The sequence below is a fragment of the Neofelis nebulosa genome, chromosome 4 (assembly GCF_028018385.1).
Source record: "Neofelis nebulosa isolate mNeoNeb1 chromosome 4, mNeoNeb1.pri, whole genome shotgun sequence".
Lineage (NCBI taxonomy): Eukaryota > Metazoa > Chordata > Mammalia > Carnivora > Felidae > Neofelis > Neofelis nebulosa.
Window position 1 is genome coordinate 53,687,432 of NC_080785.1, and position 12,096 is coordinate 53,699,527.

The 12,096-nt window shown below is 38.1% G+C and overlaps 1 pseudogene; it reads left to right on the forward strand.

The window, feature by feature from the left end:
- Positions 1–1,044: 1,044 nt before the first annotated feature.
- Positions 1,045–2,267, forward strand: LOC131508549 (large ribosomal subunit protein uL4-like; annotated as a pseudogene).
- The last annotated feature ends 9,829 nt before the right edge of the window (positions 2,268–12,096 follow it).

A 12,096-nucleotide genomic window follows, 5' to 3' on the forward strand; every position in this document is an offset into this window, starting at 1 on the left:
GGGGCGCCTGGGTGGCTCAGTCGGTTGGGCGGCCGACTTCAGCTCAGGTCACGATCTCGCAGTCCGTGAGTTCGAGCCCCACGTCGGGCTCTGTGCTGACAGCTCGGAGCCTGGAGCCTGTTTCCGATTCTGTGTCTCCCTCTCTCTGACCCTCCCCCATTCATGCTCTGTCTCTCTCTGTCTCAAGAATAAATAAACATTAAAAAAAAAAAAAGATAGTATTAAAAACATTCCACCACTGTTATTTTTAGCACAAACACCTTTTTAGGTATTGTTTCCCTTATGTATGAGCATAATGCATGTCTTTATAATTCATGCTTGTGTAACAGTCTATTATATTGACATACAATGAATTATCAAACAATTTACTTGTTTCACATTTATTCAATTTCCAACTGAATATCTAAAAATTCACATTTTTGTTTCTGTTAAATCATGTTTCTAAGACAAATTTTCATGACTGATATCATTGGAATCAAAGGAGATAATTATTTTTATGGCTCATGAGACATGATCAAACTACTTTATACTAACTTCACACTGCTTTCCTAAATGGAAACCCACACCAATTTAACCACAACCATAGGACTTAACCATTTTAATAATTTGCTACTTTATTAAGCATAAAAATATAATCCAGAAGTTAATTTGCACTTCTTTTATTTTTTAAAATTTTTTACATATTTATTTCTGCATTCATCTACTGGAATCTTAATAATTTTCTTATAAATTTGAATAATCACTTTGTTATAACTATTAACCCACTGTTTCCTACACTCAGGCAAGTTTTTCCCATCAGCTACCATTTTTTACCATTTTCATTGTTTATTTTTATACGTTCTAATCTGTCAGTATCATCTATTGTGATTTCTTCAATCCATTGATAACTAAAAAATAGACTATTTCTCCAGAAATATAGTAATAAATATTATAAAATGTTTTGTTTTCTTTTTTTTCCGGTGGGAGCTGTAGGGTTGAGAAGAGCAGAGCTCTCTCCTGTCCCTGCCATTACATATGCTTATCCACTGATATCCATGTAACTCTAAAAAGGGGCAGTCATTGAGCAAAAATACTTTGCCTGCTGGGTTCGAGGCTCCCATTTGACCTGATATTGTGAACTTCGTTCACACCAACTTGCACAAAAACAACAGATAGTACTATGCTGTCAGTGAATTAGCCGGTCATCAAACCAGTGCTGAATCTTGGGGTACTAGCAGGGCAGTGGCTTGAATTCCCAGAGTTTGAGGTGGTGGGACTCACTCTTCTGGCCAGGGTGCTTCTAGAAATATGTGTCATGGGGGCCACATGTTTGTACCAACCACTGGCACCACAGAGTGAACACAACACAAGCAATACGTAATCTGCTCTGCCTTGGCTGCCTCCTCAGCCTTACCATCACTGCTCATGTCTTAAAGATCATCGTATTGAGGAAGTTCCTGAACTTCCTCCGGTGGTTGAAGATAACGTTGAAGGCTACAAGAACACCAAGGAGGCTGTTTCGCTTCTTAAGACACTTAAAGCCAAGAATGAGATCAAAAAGGTCTATGCCTCTCTGTACATGAGAAATGGCAAGGGCAAAATGTAAAAAAAAAAAAAAAATTTGTTGTATCCAATGCAGGGGATCCTGCATTATCTATAATGAAGACAAAAGTACCATCAAGGCCTGCAGAAACATCCCTGGAATTAATCTACTTAATGTAAGCAAACTGAACATTTTGAAACTTGCTCCTCGTGGGCATGTGGGATGTTTCTCCATTTGTACTGAAAGTGCTTTCTGCAGTTAGACGATCTGTATGGCACTTGGCATAAGGCTGCCTCTCTCAAGAGTGACTATAACTTTCCCATGCACAAGATGCTTAATACAGACCTTAGCAGAATCCTGAAAAAGCCCAGAGATCCAAAGAACCCTCTGAGCACCATCCAAGAAGAGTCATCACAGAGTCCTAAAAAAGAATCCACTGAATAACCCGAGTATCATGCTGAACATAAATCCATATGCAAAGACCATGTGCTGGAACAACCATTCTTCACCAGGCCAGGAATCATAAACTCCAGATGGATAAGCAGGAGTAGCCTTAGAAGCCAAATCAGATGAGAAGGGGTATCTAGGCAAGAAGCCTGTGGGAAGAAAGGAAAGAAGGCTGTTGGCGTGAAGAAGCAGAAGAACCTTTGGTGGGAAAAAGGCTGCAGCTACGAAGAAACCAGCAGCTGAGAAGAAGCCTGCAGAAAAGCAACCCACCAGGGAAGAAGTGAAGCCTGCTGCATAAACTTTGTTTACTCCGTAAATGTCAAACCATTATGGACAGCTAATTTTGAAAAAAGACCTGATCAAAGGCACTGAGAAACATGAAAAAATAAAATAAAATGTTTTCAGGGCACCTGGGGTTGAGCTTTGGACTACTGATTTCCACTCAGGTCATGATCTCTAGGTTCATGGGATGGAACCCTGTGTGAGGCTCTGGGCTGACAGCTCAGAACTTGCTTGGGATTCTCTCTCTTCCTCTCTCTCTGCCCTTCCTCCCCTCGCACTCTGTCTCTCTCAAAAAAAATAAATAAACTTTAAAAATAAAATGTTTTTATTTTAATCTATACACATTCAGTTCAGAAAGTAAAGTTCCTTTCCCCCGCATCAGGCTTCACGCTGACAGCACAGATCCTGCTTTGGATTCTCTCTCTCCTTCTCTCCCTGTCTCTCTGCCCCTCCCCTGCTCATTCTCTCTCTCTCTCTCTCTCTCTCTCTCTCTCTCTCTCTCTCTCTCAAAATAAATAAACTTTAAAAAAGAAGAAGAAGGAGGAGGAGGAGGAGGAGGAGGAGGAGGAGGAGGAGGAGAAGGAGGAGGAGAAAATGTCCCTTTAAGAAGAGAAGAAGGAAATAAAAATGTAGCTGGTAAAACTGAGACTTTATTCTCCCATATCACTGTTTTTATTTTTATTTTTTAAGTTTATTCATTTATTTTGAGAGAGAGAGCACACCTGTGCATGTGCGTGAGCAGGCGAGGGGCAGAGAACAAGTGAGAGAGGATCCCAAGCAGGCTCCATACTGTCAGCATTGAGCCCCACCTGGGGCTCAATCTCACAAGCAGTGAGATCATGACCTGAGCCTAAATCAAAAGTTGGACACTTAACTGACTGAGCCACCCAGAAGCCCCCAGAGCACTGTTTCTAAATGTGGTCCTCCCAAGTAGCTGCATTAGAGATACTTAAGGGCACTTGTTATAAATATACATTCTCAAATCCCATCTCTGTTATATTAAGGCTGAATCTCTGGGTATGGACACTCGGAAATTTCCATTTTTTAAAAAGATAACCAAGTAATTTTCATGCTGATTTAGGCCCAAAATCACAAACCAAGAGTAAGATTCTAGGTGAGTCACACAGTGGGGTTATTAAGATGCCTGACAATCAGGAGATACTCAAATATGTTCTGAATGAATAATACATGCATCTTTTTCTCACAGGATAGTTTTTTGAGGTATAATTCACACACCACAAAATTCACCCTTTTAAAAAAGTGAACAATTCAGTGGTTTTACTATATCCAGAATTGTGAAACCATCACCACTATCAACTAGAGAATATTTCCATCACACCAAAAAAGACATTTCATACCCATTAGTAGTCACACCTTCTCCCTACTACTCTCCATCTTCAGGCAATCCCTAATCTACTTTCTGTCTTGACAAATTTACCTATTCTGGACATTCCACAATACCCAGATATGAAATGTTCAGATAAATGAAATCACGCAGTATATAGTCTTTTGTGACTGATTTTCCCTTAGTGTCATATTTTTAAGGTTCATCAATATTATGACATGTATTAGCATTTTATTCCTTTGCATTGCCCCATAACATTCCATTGTATGAATATACCATATTACATTTATCTTTTCATCAGTAGATAAATGGATTTTTTCCATTTTCTGATAAATATGCTGCCATGAATGTTCATGTATGAGGTGTTTGTGTGAACATAAGTTTTCATGACTATTGGGTAATTAGCTAGAGTTAAATTGCCAGGCTATATGGTAACTCCATATAACTCCACATAAATGTGTAACATTTAGGAGAATTGTCAAACTGTTTTTCAAAGCAGCTGCACCATTGTACGTTTCCACCAGCATTCCAGTTTCTATCAGTCCTCCCCAACATTGGTCATCTGACTTTTTGATTCTAACTGTCCTAGTAGGTATGAAGTATCTCATTGTAGTTTGGTTTGCATTTCCCTAATGACTAATGATATTGAGTATTTTCTCATGTGCTTATTGGCCATTTTTATCTCTTCTTTGGAGAAATGTCTATTCAGACCCTTTGCCCATTTTTAAATAGTTTTTTTTTACATTATTATTGAGTTGTAAGAGTTATTTAAACTAAATACAAGTCCTCTAGCAGATATAGGAGTTGAAAGTATTTCTCCCATTCTGTGGGTTGTTTTTTTTACTTCCTTAATAGTGTCCTTTGAAGCACAAAATTTATAATTTAATAAATTCTAATATATCTAATTTTTCATCTCTTACTTGTGCTTTTGGCATCATATCTCAGAAAACTTTGCCTAACCCAAGACCACAGAGATTTACATCTATGTTTTTTTTTCTAAGAATTTTATAGTATTAGCTCTACATTAGGTCTGTGAACCATTTTGACTTAATTTTTACATACAGTATGAGATAGGAGGTCCAACTTCATTCCTTTACATATCCAGCTGTCTCAGCATCATTTGTTGAAAATACGTCTTTCCTTAGTGAATGTCCTGATACACTTGTTAAAAATCAACTGTCCATAATGAAATTTATAAAAGAAACTATCAATCTTAGGGGCGCCTGGGTGGCTCAGTCGGCTAAGCATCTGACTCTTGATATCAGCTCAGATCATGATCTCTCTCTGTCATGAGATGAAGCCCCACATTGGGCTGCACTGACAGCGTGGAGCCTGCTTGGGATGCCCTCTCTCTGCCTCTCCCCCGCTTGCTCTGTCTCTCTCAAAAATAAATAAATAAACATTAAAAAAACCTCTCAATCCTATTTCATGGATCTATATGTCTATCCTTACACCAGCACCCACACCATCTTGATCACTGTTGCTTTATCGTAAGTTTTGAAATTAGGAGTATGTTCCTAGAAAAATTAAATTGTTCTCCTTTTTCAGTATTGTTTTGGCTATTCTTAGTCTATTATATTTCCATATGAATTTTAGCATCAGCTTGTTAATTTCTATAAAAACAGAAGCACAGATTTTGATAGAGATTGTGTTGAATCTTTAGATGATTGGGGAGTATTACCAACTTGCCAATATTATCTTCCAATCCATTATTACTTTGAATTTATTTTGGTCTTCTTTATTTTCTTTTACCAACGTTTCATAGTTTTAGTGTACAAGTTTTACACTTCTTTTGTTAAATTTACTATTCTTTCTGATGTTATTGTAAATGGAATTGTTTTCTTAATTTTGCTTTCAGTTATAGACATTTCTAGGGTATAGAAATGCAATTAATTTTTGTGTAATGATCTTGTGTCTGCAACCATGCTGAACATATTCTAAAAGATTTTTAATGGATTTGTTAAGATTATCTATGTACAAGATCAGGTCATTTGCAAATAAGGACAGTTTTACATCTTCCGTTTCAATCTAGATGTCTTTTATATCTTTTTCTTGTCTAATTGACCTGGCTAGAACAAAAATAGTCAAGTGTTGAATAGAAGTAGCAGGAGTGGACATCTTTGTCTTGTTACTGGAAAGCATCCGTAACCTTTTACCATGAAGTATAATGTTAACTGTGGGTTATTTACAAATATTACCAGGTTGAGGATGTTCCTTATTATTCTTGGTTTGTAGAGTGTTTTTATAAAAGGGTGCTGGATTTTGTCAAATGCTCTTTCTGTATTTATTAACATGATCATGGAGTTTTGTCTTTATTCTGTTAATACAGTATAGTATATTGATTTTCAAATATTAATCAGCCTTGTATTGAGATAAATCCCAGTTGTTCATAGGTATAATCCTTTTTAAATGTTACTAGATATGGAAGAAGGAAAGATGGCAAAGGAGAAGGATCCTGAGTTTACCATGTCCCAAAGATACACCAAGGTAACAGCTAGCACTATGCAACTAACTCTGAAAATTACTTGCAGACTGGCAGGGCAGACCTACCATCGCTGGTTGCAGAGAAAATGCCACATCAAAAAGGGTAGGAGAGGCAGAGATACTGTTTGGAAACAGACCCCCTGAGTGACCAACCACAAATGGGAGGGACAACACAAGCAAAGAGAAGCAAAGGGATAAGACTCCACACTAGGCACTCCCAGTACTGGGGAACTGCACTGGGAAGACAAGCCACCATAATGTCTGGTTTTGAAAACCAGCAGGGCTTAATTCAGAGATTTAAAACTTAGCCACCTAGGTGGCTCAGTCGGTTGAGTGTCCTCTTGATTTTGGCTCAGAATGTGATACCAGAGTCAGAGGATCGAGCCCCGTGTCAGGCTCCATGCTCAGATTCTCTCTCTCTCCCTCTGCCCCTCTCCCCAACTCATGTACTCTCTCTATATATAATTTAAAATTTATATAAATTTTATATATTATAAAACTCTCCTGGCTTAACTCCAGGAGAGCTGGAAGGAAATAGGAAACCAAGTTTCTGACCTTAATACCCAGCATACTAAATAACTCAGCCCAAGACAAAGCACAAAAGCATCACCTGGGGTATACATAAAGGACATTTACTGACTAATATTAGAATGTATGCCAGAGGGGCAAGGACCTGCAGATTTCTACAGGAATAAAAGTGCTAGTGGACACCATTTTTCCTCCTCTCCCCAAGCCTGGATAGCCAGACCTTTGCAGGAGCCAGTGCCAACATTCTTCATCTACCTTGCTAGCACCTCGTGCCCTGTTCCATTGTTCCCCTGTGGCCCCACCCCATCCAAACCACTTGCCTCAGAAGTATTCCTTCAAAGCAGATCCTACCCCACCACACCCAGCATGAAGTCTCAGCCAGGATCAGTGTCACTCCAAAGTGACTCCCTCACTGAGGAGGCAGAGGGGATAACTACACACACCAATGCACCCAGTTCCTGCAGCCAAGCCTTTCAGCTGATTGTGCAAGGAACAAGCCCGGTCTTTCTGTGGGCATGCAGCTATGACAGAAAGGCTAACTACAGATGGCTATGCTGACTGTTGACCTCACCTACCAATGAGCCTGTAGCAGCTTTCACCAAGCCATTCAACAATACAGAGAGCAAACGATGCCCGATGCACCTACAGCAGGCAAAGCAGGTCACTGAAGCAAGCTGGGCTAAAAACAATCATGGCTTAGATACAACAGGAGGGTGTAAAGAGCCCACACAGGGGACACCCAGTTCTGGTGACTGGCAGGTGTTGCACTATAGGGTTCCACAAGACCTCTTCTACATAAGACCACTACTTTCAAGACCAGGAAATGTAGCTTACCTACCTAATACATAAAACAAACAGAGAGTTAGATAAACCAAGGAGACAAAGGAATATGTCCTAAATGAAAGAACAAGACAAAATCAACAGTAAAAGAGCTAAATGAAATGGAGATACATATGCATGATATAAAATTCACAGCAATGGTCATAGAGATACACACTGGATTTAAGACTGGATGAACTCGATGAGAACTTCAACAAGGAGACAGAAAATTAAAAAGAAAAATAGAACTAGTCAGAACTGAAGAAGTCAATAACTACAAAGAAAAATACACTAGAGGGGTGCGTGGGTGGCTCATTCAGTTAAGTGTCCGACTTCAGCTCAGGTCATGATCTCTCAGTCTGTGAGTTTGAGCCCTGCATCGGGCTCTGTACTGACAGCTCAGAGCCTGAAGCTGCTTCGGATTCTGCATCTCCCTCTCTCTCTGCCCCTCCCCTACTCACAATCTCTCAAAAAAAAAATGAATAAATGTTAAAAAATTTAAAAGAAAAAACACTAGAGGGATTCAAAAGCAGGGTAGAGGATCAATGATGTGGAAGAGAGGATAATGGAAAGCAAGAAAGCTGAGCAGCAAAAAGAAAAATAATAAAAGATGAGAAGGGTTTGAGAGAAATCTGTAGCATCATTGAGAATAATAACATTCACATTATAGGGATCTCAGAAGAAGAGAAAAGGGAAGAAATAATAGCTGAAGACTTCTCTAGCTGGAGGGGGGGGTGGGGGGGGGCCAGGAAGCACAGAGAATGCCAAACAAGATGAACTCAAAGAAATCCATATCAAGACACATAATAATTCAAATGGCAAAGATTAAAGATAAAGAATTGTAAAAGTAGCAAGAGAAAAACAACTAGTTACATACAAAGGAAACCCCATAAGGCTATAACCTGATTTTTCAGCAGAAACTTTACAGGCCAGAAGGGAGTGGCTTAATATATTCAAAGTGCTGAAAGAAAAGAACCTACAACGAAGAATACTCTATCTAGCAAGATTATCATTCAAACTAGGAAAGATAAAGAGTTTCTCAAATAAACAAGTGTTAAAGGAATTAATCACCACTGAAACAGCCTATAAAAATGTTAAAGAGAATTTTTTTCTTTTTTTTAACTTGTACTGATAATGCTTTATTTTATTTTTTCAGTTGAGAGGTAAGTATACACATAATCATTATGTTTGGTTTTAGGTTTGTTTGTTTTTTTTTGCATCTTTGCATACTTGAAAAACAATTTTTTAACTGAAAACATTAAAAACCCAGCTGAACATCTATAATACAAAATATTCTTATAATAATTTTTTTAACATTTATTTAATTTTTAGGGAGACAGAGACAGAGCATGAGCAAGGGAGGGACAGAGGGAGAGGGACAGAGCCTGATGTAGGGCTCAACTCACAGACCACAAGATCATGATCTGAGCTGAAGTCAGATGCTTAACCAACGGAGCCACTCAGGAACCCCCAGATAGATAATATTCTTAAGCTCTTTCTCTCCAGGAAGCACCCCCAGAGGCAGATAAGCTCCCTCCTTTGGACTGTGGTCCTTCTCCATATTATATGTTTAAAGTCACAAGAAGTCCTTCTCATGTTGCCATCTGGAACATATAAGGTTAAGTACCATATGTCACACTATTTTTCCTCATGTCATGAGGCACACTGCAGAACACAGATTCCTTTGATGTTTTGTTGGCTTGCACCCTGAAGCTTTCTTTACAACCCAAGTAATCCAGGAGTACAGTGAAGATTCTACTATTTATTTGTCCCATGTTTTATTTCTCCTGGACCTCCCATAAGATACCTCAGCAGTAGAGCAGACAATCAAACATTTAATCTATGAAGCAGGAAAACTAATGGTGTTTATCCCTCAAGTCAAATGACCAACTGAGCTACTGGGACTAAAGAGAATTCTTTAAATTAAAAGAAAAGAGTATAACTAGAAAAAATTATAAAAGGAATAAATGTCATGCATAAAAGCAAACATGGTAAAGGTAGGAGATCAATCACTTATAAAGCTACTATGAAGGTTAAAAGAAGTAGTAAAATCAATTATATTTATGAATTCACAAAATTAAAAAATGTAAAATATAACAATATATATAAAACATGGAAGGAAAATTAAAAATGTAGTGCTTTTAGAATGTGTTCAAACTTAAGCAACCATCAATTTAATATAGACTGCTATAGGATGTTACATATGAACCTCACAGTAATCACAAAACCTATAATAGATACATAAAAAATAAAGAGTTAAAAAGCTAAGCATAACACTCAAGAAAGCCATCAAACCTTGGGGAAGAGAATAAGAAAGGAAGAAAGAACTACAAAACAACCAGAAAACAATTAACAAAATGGCAATAAGTACATAACCATGCATAATCACTTTAAATGTAAATGGTCTAAATGCTCTAATAAAAAAACCACAGGGTGGTAGAATGCTTTAAAAAACACGACCCATCTATATACTGCCTGCAAGAATCTTACTTCAGACCTAGGGACACATACAGACTGAAAGTGAAAGAATGAAAAACATAAAACAGGATAGCAATACTTATCAGAGAAAATAGACTTTTTTTTTTCTAAAGTGGGCTCCATGCCCAACATGGGGCCTGAACTCACAACCCTGAGATCAAGAGTCACATGCTCCAATGACTGGGCCAGCCAGGCACCCTGACAAAATAGACTTCAAAACAGAGACTGTAGCAAGAGACAAAGGATATTACATAATGATAAAGGGATCAATCCAATAAGAGGAGATAACAATTGTAAAGATTTACATACCCAACATAGAAGCACCTAAATACTTAAAAGTGGATATTAATAGACATAAAAGGAGAAATTGACAGTAATACAATAGTAGGAAACTTTAACACTCCACATACATCAATGGATAGATCACCCACACAGAAAATCAATAAGGAAAGAGTGTTTTTAAACAACACATTAGACCAAATAGACTAACAGATAAAGAACATTCTATCCAAAAAAAGAATACATATTTGTTTCAAATGCACATGAAACATTCTCCAAGATAGGTCATGTTAGGTTGCAAAACAAGCCTCAATAAATTTAAGAAAATTGAAATCATATCAAGCATCTTTCCAACCACAACATGGTGAAACTGGAAATCAATTACAAGGAAAAAACTGAAACCTCTTCTTTAAATGGTTGGTCAATTCACCATGAAGTGATCTTAGCCTGACATTTCCTTTGTAAGAATTTTATAATTACTAATTCTCTTTCCTCATTATGTATTCAGATTTTCTGCTTCTTCTAGTGTCAGTTTCACAGGTCTAGGAATTTGTCCATTTCAGTTATGTTATCTAATTTGTTGGCATACAGTTGTTAATAGTACTCCCTTATAATCCTTTTTAATTCTGTAAGGTCTATAGTGAAATTTTTTTCATTTCTGACTTTAATAACTGGAGTCTTCTTTTTCTCGGTCAATTTAGTTGAAGTTTTCTCCATTTTGTTGACGTTTACTAAGTACCAACTTTTGGTTTCACAAATTTTCTTTATTGTTTTTCTATTCTTTATTTTGGTTCTCATTTCCTTCCTTCGGCTTGTTTTGGCTTTATTTTGCTCATCTCCTTCTAGTTGTTAACTAGATAGAAACTAAGATTAGATTAGGTTAGTTTTTGATTGACCTCTTCTTTTTTAAGTAACTTGCTGTCCATTAGGTCTCAGGCCTCCATGGTGTTGCTCAGCAAGCAGATAGCCCACTGCACTCTGGTCACATTGCCTCCTGGCATCAAGGCTGGATGGTTGTTGAAACTAGCTGGAAACCAATCTACAAACTGAACAGAGTTCCTTGACTTCATGGCTATAATTGCAGCATTCACATCCTTAGGGACCATATCCCCTCTGTATAGTAAGCAACAGGCCATATACTTGCCAAGTTGAAAATCACACTTGACTGGTTGCCTAGACAACTTAAAGAAAATAGTGGTATGACTGACACAGAGATCTACTTGCAGTAGGTTTTGTCAGCAGAGATGATGAGGGCAAAGGCTGTCATGGGGAAATGTATTCTCAGATAAGGTACAGTGTTAGTCTGGAACTCAATTAGATCTACATTCAAGGACCCTTCAAACCAGAGGGAAACAGTAATGGAAGATCTATCAGCCTATTTATGCAGTAATAAGACAGGTGTTCTACCCCAACTACATGATGGCACATGTCATAGATGGTCATGGGTGGTGAGGATAGAGCTATAAGGCTCTACTGCAGCAGTGGGGATCCTGAGGGCTGGATACACAAAGAACTCCCAATTTAATCTTCCTGCTATATTCTATCAAAAGCCACACTATTAAGAGAGATGTGAACCCTAATTCAACACCTCCTTCAAAGCTTAAGAAAATTAAAAATCCCTTTCCCTTAAGTCCTCTACAGTGTCTGCCAGCTTTGGATCATCTCTAGATCAAGACTGACAATCTCTGACCCCACAGAGTTGTGAACCCAGGCGTGGTTGTTTGTAGCATCTCCCCTCCGTTATGCTAAGAAGCTGCTCTAGGTGGAAGAGTGAATGGTACTTCCCTGTAAGAATTCCATCTACAACAGTTGGTTCTTGATCTGGGAGGGGTTCCTTGGGCACACACTTCCCAGCTCTTGCCTCACAAAAAAAGGTATCAAAAGGCACTCATAGTCTCCAATTTTTCCAACT